Source organism: Dinoponera quadriceps, unplaced genomic scaffold (assembly GCF_001313825.1).
Source record: "Dinoponera quadriceps isolate SergipeBrazil2010 unplaced genomic scaffold, ASM131382v1 scaffold113, whole genome shotgun sequence".
NCBI classification, from domain to species: Eukaryota; Metazoa; Arthropoda; class Insecta; order Hymenoptera; family Formicidae; genus Dinoponera; species Dinoponera quadriceps.
The window spans coordinates 2,815,111-2,825,394 of NW_014554899.1; the positions used below are offsets into that span (position 1 = coordinate 2,815,111).

General features: G+C 42.8%; 1 protein-coding gene across 2 annotated transcripts in view; it reads right to left on the reverse strand.

The window, feature by feature from the left end:
• Positions 1-8,300, reverse strand: part of LOC106742530 (CUGBP Elav-like family member 2) — a 575,750-nt gene extending 567,450 nt beyond the window's left edge. For both annotated transcript variants that reach the window (XM_014615554.1, XM_014615555.1), the window contains exon 1: positions 7,358-8,300. The gene's annotated coding sequence lies outside the window, so the exon portion shown is untranslated. The remainder of the gene's footprint in view (positions 1-7,357) is intronic.
• Between the last annotated feature and the right edge of the window lie 1,984 nt (positions 8,301-10,284).

A 10,284-nucleotide genomic window follows, 5' to 3' on the forward strand; every position in this document is an offset into this window, starting at 1 on the left:
ACAAAGTAGCAGCGCCGTGTTGAAAGACAATACCGCGCGGTAATATCTTTTGTTACCGATCCTTGTGTGTGTGTGTGTATGTGTGTGTATAAGGAGATTTATCAAAAATATATATTTTATTCATCAACTATTATTAGAAGCAATACACGACGCGGTGAATGCAGTTCCAATTGTAACAGCGGTTTCTGTTGACATAACCACGCCATCCGTTATCGATCGCCGCGCATTGTGACTTCTGCATGCGGAGAAACGAAGCGTCACCACGGCCGCGCACATAATATACGCGCCGTTGTCAAAACGGATCCAGCGACAGCGGTCGAAAATAATTGAGACGCTCGCGCGGGCCAAAGATCTGGAGCGCCGCCAGGTGAAGCGAGTGTCAGGCGTTCGTCTCCGCGGTGACACTAACGATCATCATTGCGCGCTTCGACTGGCCGCGACGTTTCGGAAGAAAGCCTTCGAAGCAACGCAATCTCGCCGCATTGCTCGCGTCGAAGTTATTTACGGATTCGTGTGCGCGTACGTAGCATCGTCGAAAATGCGGTAATATCGCGCGGCCGGGCGCGCGCCCGCGAATTACTCGAGGTCGCTATTTCGTCCTCGTTCCTTCATGGTAACGGACCTAGCTCACCGAGTTATAATAATAATTCCATTAAATCGCGCGAGTCATTACCCGAACGCATTACTGAACTGCGATAATTATATCGTGCTTGCTCCCGAATAAATAACGCGATGTGTACCACTCACGTAGCCAAACAAGCTTCGCATATCGACCTTATTCACGAGGAATGCTGTGCATTATAATAATGAGAAGAAAATACGTTCGCCTCCGCCCGTTGCACGTGCTTCGCGTGGTTCTTCGTCTGTTAGCGGGCGAATCAGCAGCTTGACTATCACTGGCCCGGTTTTTCATCTTCTCATCAACTTGTGGTTTAAGCTTAACATGATGATAACGTAAAAATTCTACTTTTCTATTCATGATTAATCACTGAACTTTAAAAATTATTATTACAAAGTTTAATAATTAACCATAAATATAGGAAAACACAATGTTTGCATTGTCATCGGTTTAAGTATAAATCACAAGTTAACCAGAAAACGAAAAACCAGGCCTTAATTCGATATCGCCGAATTATTAAGATAGGACTGACAGTTTTATGAACAACATTACGTGTCATCGACATAACGTCAAAGATAAATCCGCTATGAACTTTTTTTTTCATATTGGCAGATGTATTCGTTTTTGTGTTTATAAATGAGTAATTAACGCGTGAATAAAGAGAACGTTTTTGCAACGTACAACAGAATCGCGTCGGCGAAGTTTGAACAGAAAGATCTTTGAGGAATAAAGAGATAAAAATAATTAGAGTAATTGCCGGACGGGCGTATAAAAGCAGTGGAGAGATGGAAACACGAGATGGTCGGCGGAATCATATTTTCGTGGCACAGGTAGCAACCGCGGTAATTAGAGCACCCGGCTTCAAATAAGATTACGTAGTTCCGAGGGAACGTTATCGGTCGGTCGTTGCTTTAAACTTCCAACGCGGCGGATATAAGCGGCCGGTGCCAAGCGCCATAATTATTAAATGCATATGCAACTGATCTCCAGAACAACGAGATTTGCGAAATCAAGCCCCGAGATATGTGTAGTGTCGCTATTTGTGTTTGTACCGGGCAAAATGAGATAGTGGTGCCGTACCGCCGCAAAAGAAAATAGACTTCTAATCCGAATGTTTAATCAACGAAACGTATACATTCGTGACCTTAACGAGATTTCGTATTTCACACAGAGGCACATGTTGTATATTTCGAGTTTATCGCGTGAATATCTTCGAGAATATTTACGCGCTATTGTTAATACGCGTATTCTCACTGTACCAAAAAAAAAAAAATGAGACTGAAATAAAGCTAACTAAATTCTAAAATCCCCAAACAATTTCCCGTGTAATATCGTTTCATCGTATATCCACTCGCTAGCGTAAGGTTACGTCCGAGTTTCAGATTATCGGGAAAAGATTATGCGAAATATAATATCGGTGCATCCTGGTAACGCGAATGTCAGTTCTGGGACGAATCAGTCCCCCAAGCGTAGTTAATCGTACGTACTTTATGAAGGCAACTATGTGCCTCTAATCTGCACAAATACACTTAGGAGATAGCCGTAAATATGGTGGGAGCCAACCATAAACTCTGACCATGGGATTACGGATTCATGGGCTCATGGGTTTACGGCTTCACTTAACTCTCCCTCAGCGGTAGAGCGTGAGGCTTTATAGTTACTTCAGATTTATAGTGTGTATTCGTCCTAAGTCTCAGTTGTTTGTAGAAACGCGGTGTTCTAATGTGTCCTTCCGGCAATGAAGCATACCGTTGATGCGCGCTCTCAGGTATAAGTACGAAATGCGAAAGGGATTGTTATCCTCGGACTGAATCGAATTGCGTATCTAAACATGTGTCCTCTTACGATATTGTTAATCTGGATCTTCCGTATCAATCGTTCCAATTTTGCATTTATAGTGCTTCAATAAATTTGACTAACGTCGTTTCGTCTTTACTATGAATTTCCCGAATCGAAATGTTGATTTTACATTAATCCTGTAAATTCCGTCAAACTAGAATGACCAATGAAGAATCTCGAGATATAATATTGTACAAGCTATTTTTCTACCTTTTAATGATACAAATGATTACTTACTGTCATTTTCTCTAAATAGAGAATTTTAAAAAATTCTCATTTCAGAATTATTTAATATTTGATTCTATAATTAATCTATCAGCACTTAATATTTTATTTTAAATTTTTATTTCTAAACTTTCAGTCAGCAAAAGAGCTGATAAGAAGCTATGAAGATAAAAATATAACAGATATAAATATTCAATAATGCTGTGTATTTACCAATAGAGATTTAAATTTAGATTTTATATACAATAACAAGACTAAACAGAAATAAAAAGAAAACGTCTATCATAAACAAGATCGAAGCAGTTTCGCAGTTCGAAAAGCATTATTAGACATAAAAATCGATATTTACGAGATTTATATTAGATTTTAAGACCGGTATTTATAACTGTCAATTATTTAGGATATTTATTATTAAGAACACAATTAATTACAAATTCGTAATTATAAACTATCATACACTTATTTGCATCAATGTTTCTCGTTATATGAAACTATAATAAATACACAGGTACAAGCTAACAAGTAATCGGACACTTCATGAAGCTATATATTTGTTAAATAATGATAAACTATGAATGCCAACTTGAATTTCGACTCGTGTATTTCCCTACTGTCGGTTCGTCAAATGTCCGTTAAAAATGGTGGCCTTATAATGATAAATGTTGTGACATACCTTAAAAATATATAACGTATCGCTTGTATCTCAGTTTTCTGCGTCCTCCATTTCTCCTGGTTTCTCGATTCAGCATTCTAGCTACTCCGTCGTGGCACTGACACTGATATTTATGTAGATACAATTCGATCAAAGATAACTATTTTAAATAAAGCGGTGCCGATGAGAGTCTGATTAAATATTTCAACGGTCGACGATATTTCAATCATCTGACAGGAGTGATAAATAATGCACTGACGTGTGTAGCCACGGTGTCGTTCGCTAGCTCGAAACGTAATAGAAATACGCGGTAAACTACGCAGCGCATAACGATATGTTTGACCGCCTTGAAAGTCCGCAATGTTTTGAAAGCGTTGATTGTTTTGATCACTCGGCCGCTCGGTGGCGGGGCCACGATGGTAAGCGATTGACGAGAGATGACGTAATACTTTTTGCTCATTGTTCGGTTTTCTCATGCATCGTCTTACTTTTCCGCAGCAGAGTGTTACATTATATTTACACAAAATATTCCGTCAGCTCTTGAAATATTTGACTAGGCTTCCATCGGCATCACGTTAATTAACACGCGTTTCTCCGATCGAGCTGTATCTACGTGAATGTCAGTGCCATGAGCTAGTATCCGGAATGCTACGACAGAACAGCCAGGAACAGGATGCTAAATCGGGAAACCAGAAGGGAGGATGCAGGATACCGGAACACGGTCAGTGATAGATCATATGTTTCCAGACATACAGATATAAATTTTACATACATATTTCCAACGCCAATGAAAAAAGGAATTACGGGGAAATAAAATTTATTGTTTTACCTATCCAATAATTATATTTGCCTGTTAATCTTTATTAAATTAATATGTCCTTATTATATGCGTTTAAGAGATTAAATGCAGGTAGAATATTTTGAGATAATCAAATGTTCGAATACAATATTAAATAATTCTGAAGTCTTTTTTAAGGACAATTCAACATAGATTGAATGGCGTTAAATTATCACTTGTAGCAACAAAGTAAGACGATAACCTATTTAATTAAACGGAATTTGCAGGGTCAATATGAAACCAAAGTTTCGAAAACTGATTCTCGTTTTTTCTTGCAATACTGACCCCAGAGCGACGCGAAAAATCAATCGAACTATTTAAAAGAGTCAAATTAACGCGGTAAAATCAATTCTCGAACTTATTCCTTTCATTTCGATTTATATACGTTTACTTGATGTCACTCCAGTCGCGTTACGCGAAGAAAACTTAAGGCTACCGCGGTCGTTTCTTATTAACGCGCGCGCGAGAAGTCGCGTCCCCTGCCCATTCACTTCCATTTACATTTGCAGCTACAAAGAAAGCTACTCCGGGGCGAATAAAACGCGTCCGTAGTCGGCTATCGCCCGGTTTACTGCTGCCGGTTTTAGGTGGGCAGTAAACGCGGAGTGCTTTTTTTTCCCGAACTCCTCGCCGCGCCCTTTCGGTGTGCTCGGCACCGCCGCCGCTGATGGAAACTCCGTTACATCCGATAAATCCGAGCCGTGCGACGTATGACGCGGAATTATGTGTAAACTCGCCCGGCATCGAGATCGCCTGTCACAACTAATAACGAGAAACGACGTGTATTTGGGCCATAAATGTCGATCGATCGGTTTACCGACGCGCTCTGCCGTATCTAGTATCTATCCGACACCGATGCCGCGCGCTGCATTCCCCCGGTCGTCATCGTCGACCGATTTCCACTGCCGCCGTTGAAAAAAAGATAGTGGCCGCGTGTCATTACAAACGTAAAATCTGGCGCAGGGTGGATAATAACGCAGTCGCGGTGCTTTATAGCCGTCGGCGATGCATCGATCACATCTGCGATGCCGTTTGTAATGCCGCCGTCGCGCGAATAAACTAACCGGGGCGACTCGCGATCGACTATAGAGCGAGTTCGAGGACGGCTGGCGTACCTTCTCTCGAACTTTCGTCGCGCAAGCTTTTTATCGTCGACCGTGGGAGGCGCGGAACTGCCCTCAACCTCCGGGCAAGTTCCAACCACGACTTGGCGTTAACATTGAGATCAGTAGGTAAGGCGTAATAAACGTAAAACGGCGTGCATTCGACCCATAAAGGCCGAGTTAAGTCAGACTATAAGTCCGTCTGGCATCCATTCCAACGAGGCTTACGTGGCCTAAGCCCAGTTGTATCATGTGGAGTTCAAGGCCGTATTTGCATTTCCTTGAAACTCCTATTGCCGGCTTGGTTGCCAGCACGAATCAATTTCAAAGCCGTCACTTCGAGACGCTGGCCAAAGTTATCGATCGGACGGTAATTCGATGGAAACGAGGGGGGAAGGCGAATATGAAACCGAGGGAGGGACAAAGACAAGAAGGGTGGAGGAAAGATAGAGAGAGAGACGTGTATAGGGAGAGAGAAAGAAGGGAGACGGCATCCTGGATTGCTCATATAACCGTCGTGCTTTTAGGGAAACTACAATGCCCGTCAAGGGATTTGTAGCAAGCGGTCGGTGCGGAATTGTATAACGAACACATCAAACAAGAGATACCAGCAAGGCCGAAATTTATTGATCCGCACGCATCGTTACGGTATGTTGAGTTGATATTGGCAACCTTACAGCGATGTAGTAGGATCTCAGGAGCTCCGAAACGACGACCTAACGAGATTGCATCGGCTGGAATAATTTCGCGCCGCGGTGAAGCTACGCTACATACGTCATAAGTCGGAAAAGTTCATCAGAAAGTAGGAGAAATTTCGCGAGTACGAAAACTGCTGCTAGTTAACGAATTAATTTTTTAGGCATTAGACGACACTGTGATCTTTATTCATTGAGAAACTTTTTCACAGTTATTCCTGCTGGCACGAGTTTTAATATCATTTTACGGGACGTCACATTGCGTGACGTAACGGGTAAAGTTTAAGGTTTCGATAAATATTTTTGCACGCTTGTAAGTTTGAGAAAAGAACAAAAAATGTGACGTCATGTAATAAGATATTTATACGCTGAAAATGAAGTAGAGCTTTTCACGATAAAAGCAGCAGCGGTGGCGGCGGCTCGCATAGTGTGAGCGCAAACTCTTGCGTAAACCAAAACCGATTAGATAACAACGCGGCATTTGCATTCGGACTATTTGCGTGCGAATGCCATGTACTGATTTGTTATTATCGTGTCAACTGCATTTTACGACATGAAATATCACAAATATTTGCAAGAATATCGCAAGTTTTCGCAGCTTTATGGCATCGTTATATCGTATATAACATTTAGAAAATATATATCTACATTAAATATCGTCGGATATATAAGTGTAAAATATAAAGATAATAAAATAATGTATTTAGACATAGACAAGTATAATATAATGCATTTTAAAAACCCAAAGAAAGTTATTTGTCTTGCTCTGAATATTAAATATAGTGTAATCGTCCCCTTGCTTCATCCCATGCAAACTATTGAGTGATTTTTGACATTTATATTAACAAGGTGTCTAACTCAAACCCGAAAAAGAATTCCTTGAGAATTCCCTGATTTTCCAGACAATTTGTTAAAAACTCTACGTAAAATGAAAGTATTTTTAAATATATCTTGCAAATGAATATATATTTATTGTGCAAAAAGTGTGTTAAAATTAATTAAAAATAAAGTAAAAACATCCTGAATTTCTCTATTTCTTTCTTTTCTATAATTCGTATTGAAGAAAATATTATTAAAACAAAATTCAGTCAAACACACAATATTTGTCTATGGACAACGCGATAATCTGGCATGGACAAATGTCCATTCAAAATTCGATTTTCAATCAAGTCCCCCGAGAAATCCCTGCTTTTTCCCAGCTTAAACAAATTTTCTGAGAACTCCAGATTTTTCCAGGTTTTTTCCTGGTAGTAGCACCCTGACTAATGAAGCGCATCTTTCATTACGAATTTATGGTCGAAAACGATCAATTCTCGCGGAATTGTCGATTATAATCGTTCCCGGATCAAACTGGTCGTATTGTGAAATTTCTTATCAGGTACTCACCGACATGTGATTGCAGTCTCATGAGGCAGAAGTCAGGGATACCGATGGGCTCAACCGTAAATTGTAACACCCGCTCCAAGGATCCGGTTTGCTTTTCATAAAGCCGACCTCGGAGCACGACGCATTCGTTAATTGCCAGCAACAGGTGACGTCGGCTGTATCCACGCTGACACTTTAGTCGGTCACACACAGAATATCGGGCTGCACGCGCGTTCGTAAACCGACACATACCCACCGAACACCCACATACGCACACACAAGCGGGCGTGCGCACCGAGAGCGCGTTAACTCCGTTAAAAACAACGCGGATTACGAGCGACACTTTGAAACACACGTCGAACGATTTCTGCGCCGGGTGAATCGCCTGAAATCGCTCGCACGGAGCGCGCACGAGGTCAACGCGAACTAAGTGCCGGATTCGGAGCAAATATCGCCAAAGTGACGCGACGTCAACAGCATGACATCGTGTCGTCGCGAGATCGATCGATTACATGATCATCGCGACTCTCACCGGGTCTTTTGAACTCGTTAACAGCACGTGCTTCGACACCGTCGAACGCTTATCGGCTGTTTCTCCTTTGGTGGCACTCTCTCCTTCGCGATATTCACAGCGGGCTCCGTCGACGTTCCGCCTGCAACAAAAACGAACACGTGTCGCCGTTAAAGACTTCGTAAGGCGACGAGCTCTCGACGTCAACGATGCGGGTACTTCCCCGGGCGCCCGAACACACGCTGTCACTCGCCCGGCCACGCGGTCCACACCTACGTGCACAATAGCGCGCGTTTATTATTCCACGACGCGACGTGACATCGGGGGATAGGTCGCGCGAAATCCATGGGGAGAAACGGACGAACGGGACGGACGTGGACGAACGAGTGAGACACTCTAGAAGCGGACAGGGCGGACGTGGACTGTTTGTATTGCCTGCTCCGCAGGGCGAGTTTCGCGACGCTATCACGCCACGGCCACATACATGTCTCTGCCTCTTCGCGTGTGATACGGCTCCCCATCCTCTTCCCCTTCTTCTCCTCGCGTTCTCCTTCACTCTCTACGTCATGGTCCCGCGATACATCCGATACGTCCGTCTCCTTCCATTCGTCTCCCTCCTTCTTCAGGCTTCTCCGTTACGAAGTGCCCACTACCACCGAAGGAAGGAGGAACACTTCTATGTTTCTGTACCTAATGTCGTTATCGGTCGCTCGGTATTAATGACGGACCGCGTGAACGGGAAAGAAACGGAGACGTGCGGATAGGGAGAGAGAAGCGAAGAATCGTAGACGATATTCGCCTCGAGACGTGATTATCGCCGCTTCGCTCAACGATACGGTTCGTTCTGCGCTCGGACTGTGCTTCGTCAGTGATTGGTTTGGCGAGGTAATGCTGTTGGTACGTTCGTTTCAACCGAGATGCATAACGATTATGTGTACAGGCTATTGCGAGGATAATGGTCTCTCTCCCTCTCTTCCTCTTCCTCCCTCTCTCTCTTTCTCTTGTGCGTTACATATCTGGCTGCTATTACTGGAACTGTTGCATAATCTACATCACTTGTATATTCCCACTTTGCGCAACATATCCAATTTGGACTAACTATGCATAATCTAACGAAAAGCACGTAACAACGGATCGAGATTAATGGCGGTGTGAATATTCTAATCTCACGATCCAATGATGCGTTACTTGTATTAACAATGGCCGGTACGTATAACGCAGCCCGCTGGAAGGCTACTTTACACGTTTAATTTCGCGCGAAACGAACAATACCTCGTAATTGCTCCGAGAATGCATCGCGCGAACCTATTGACAATTCCATCCAGTCAGCCAGCTAGCCAGCCAGCCCATTACTCGCTTCCTTTGCGGAAGCCGCAAATGTGCCCGAAGGATTCGGAGTATTCAAATTAATCTATCGACAGTAGTCGAAGCAGGGAAGACTGTACGTCATGAGCGCGGCTTAACGTGGCGCACTCGTGAAACATAGCGAGCGCGAGATAGCGAAAGCAATGTTTCTTGCATCAGGGGGCCGTATTGAAGGTTGGGGCGAAGGGGGAAAGGGAGGTTTTAATTTAAGGCCGTGCATCCGGCGAAGAGAGTGCTTCGCCGGCTGAGCTCTTTTTATCCGGAATAAATTAACCCGTCAAATAAATAACCTTATCCAGCAGGGCGCTGCCGACTGGCTAGTCCTGCCGCCTAATTGGTATTATCCTCCCGCGTTACATTGTCTCGTGCTATTAACGGGACCACTTTTATCTGCTCGAGCGACCACCCCTCCCCGTCTTGTACGAACAACTTGGCGAGATTCGTTACCGGCGGACCGCCGGTTGCGGCTACTTTACTTTAAGGGTAATTAAAATTATTGTTACTTTTTATTCATACGAATGCCCTCCGAGGCGGGCGGAAAGCTCTTTGCTTTTCTTTTCTTTTTATGCCGTAAACCTTAAGCTTCTTGCCGAGATGGTGTACGGAAACAAACGAAAGTCTACTCAAGATTAATATATGTTATTAATGAAAGAGACCATTAAATTTCTTTCTCTAGAATCACGATATTTTCTTAAATGTGGTTTTACATGTGTTTGATAATAAAATGATGTTTGTTCGAATACAAGACTGTAAATTTGTTCAATGCGACGTCTTGAAATATAAATCATATTACGAGAGTTACTCCGTGAGAATCACGTAGAAATATATTTTGTGAACATTTATTTCATTTACTGTGTTATAATTATGATGCTAAGCCCTTCGAGGCAGCGTCAAAATTTTTCTGCACGCTTCTCGGGTCACCAATGAGGACAGTTCCTATTAATTTTAATTTCCGCATCTCTCGGAGGAACTAAATTCAAATACCGCTAGCAGGCTAAGTTTTCCCAGAGGTACTTCGTTAGAGATAAGGAGCTTCCTTGCAAACAAGTTTTTGCCATTCGCTGCAATGAAT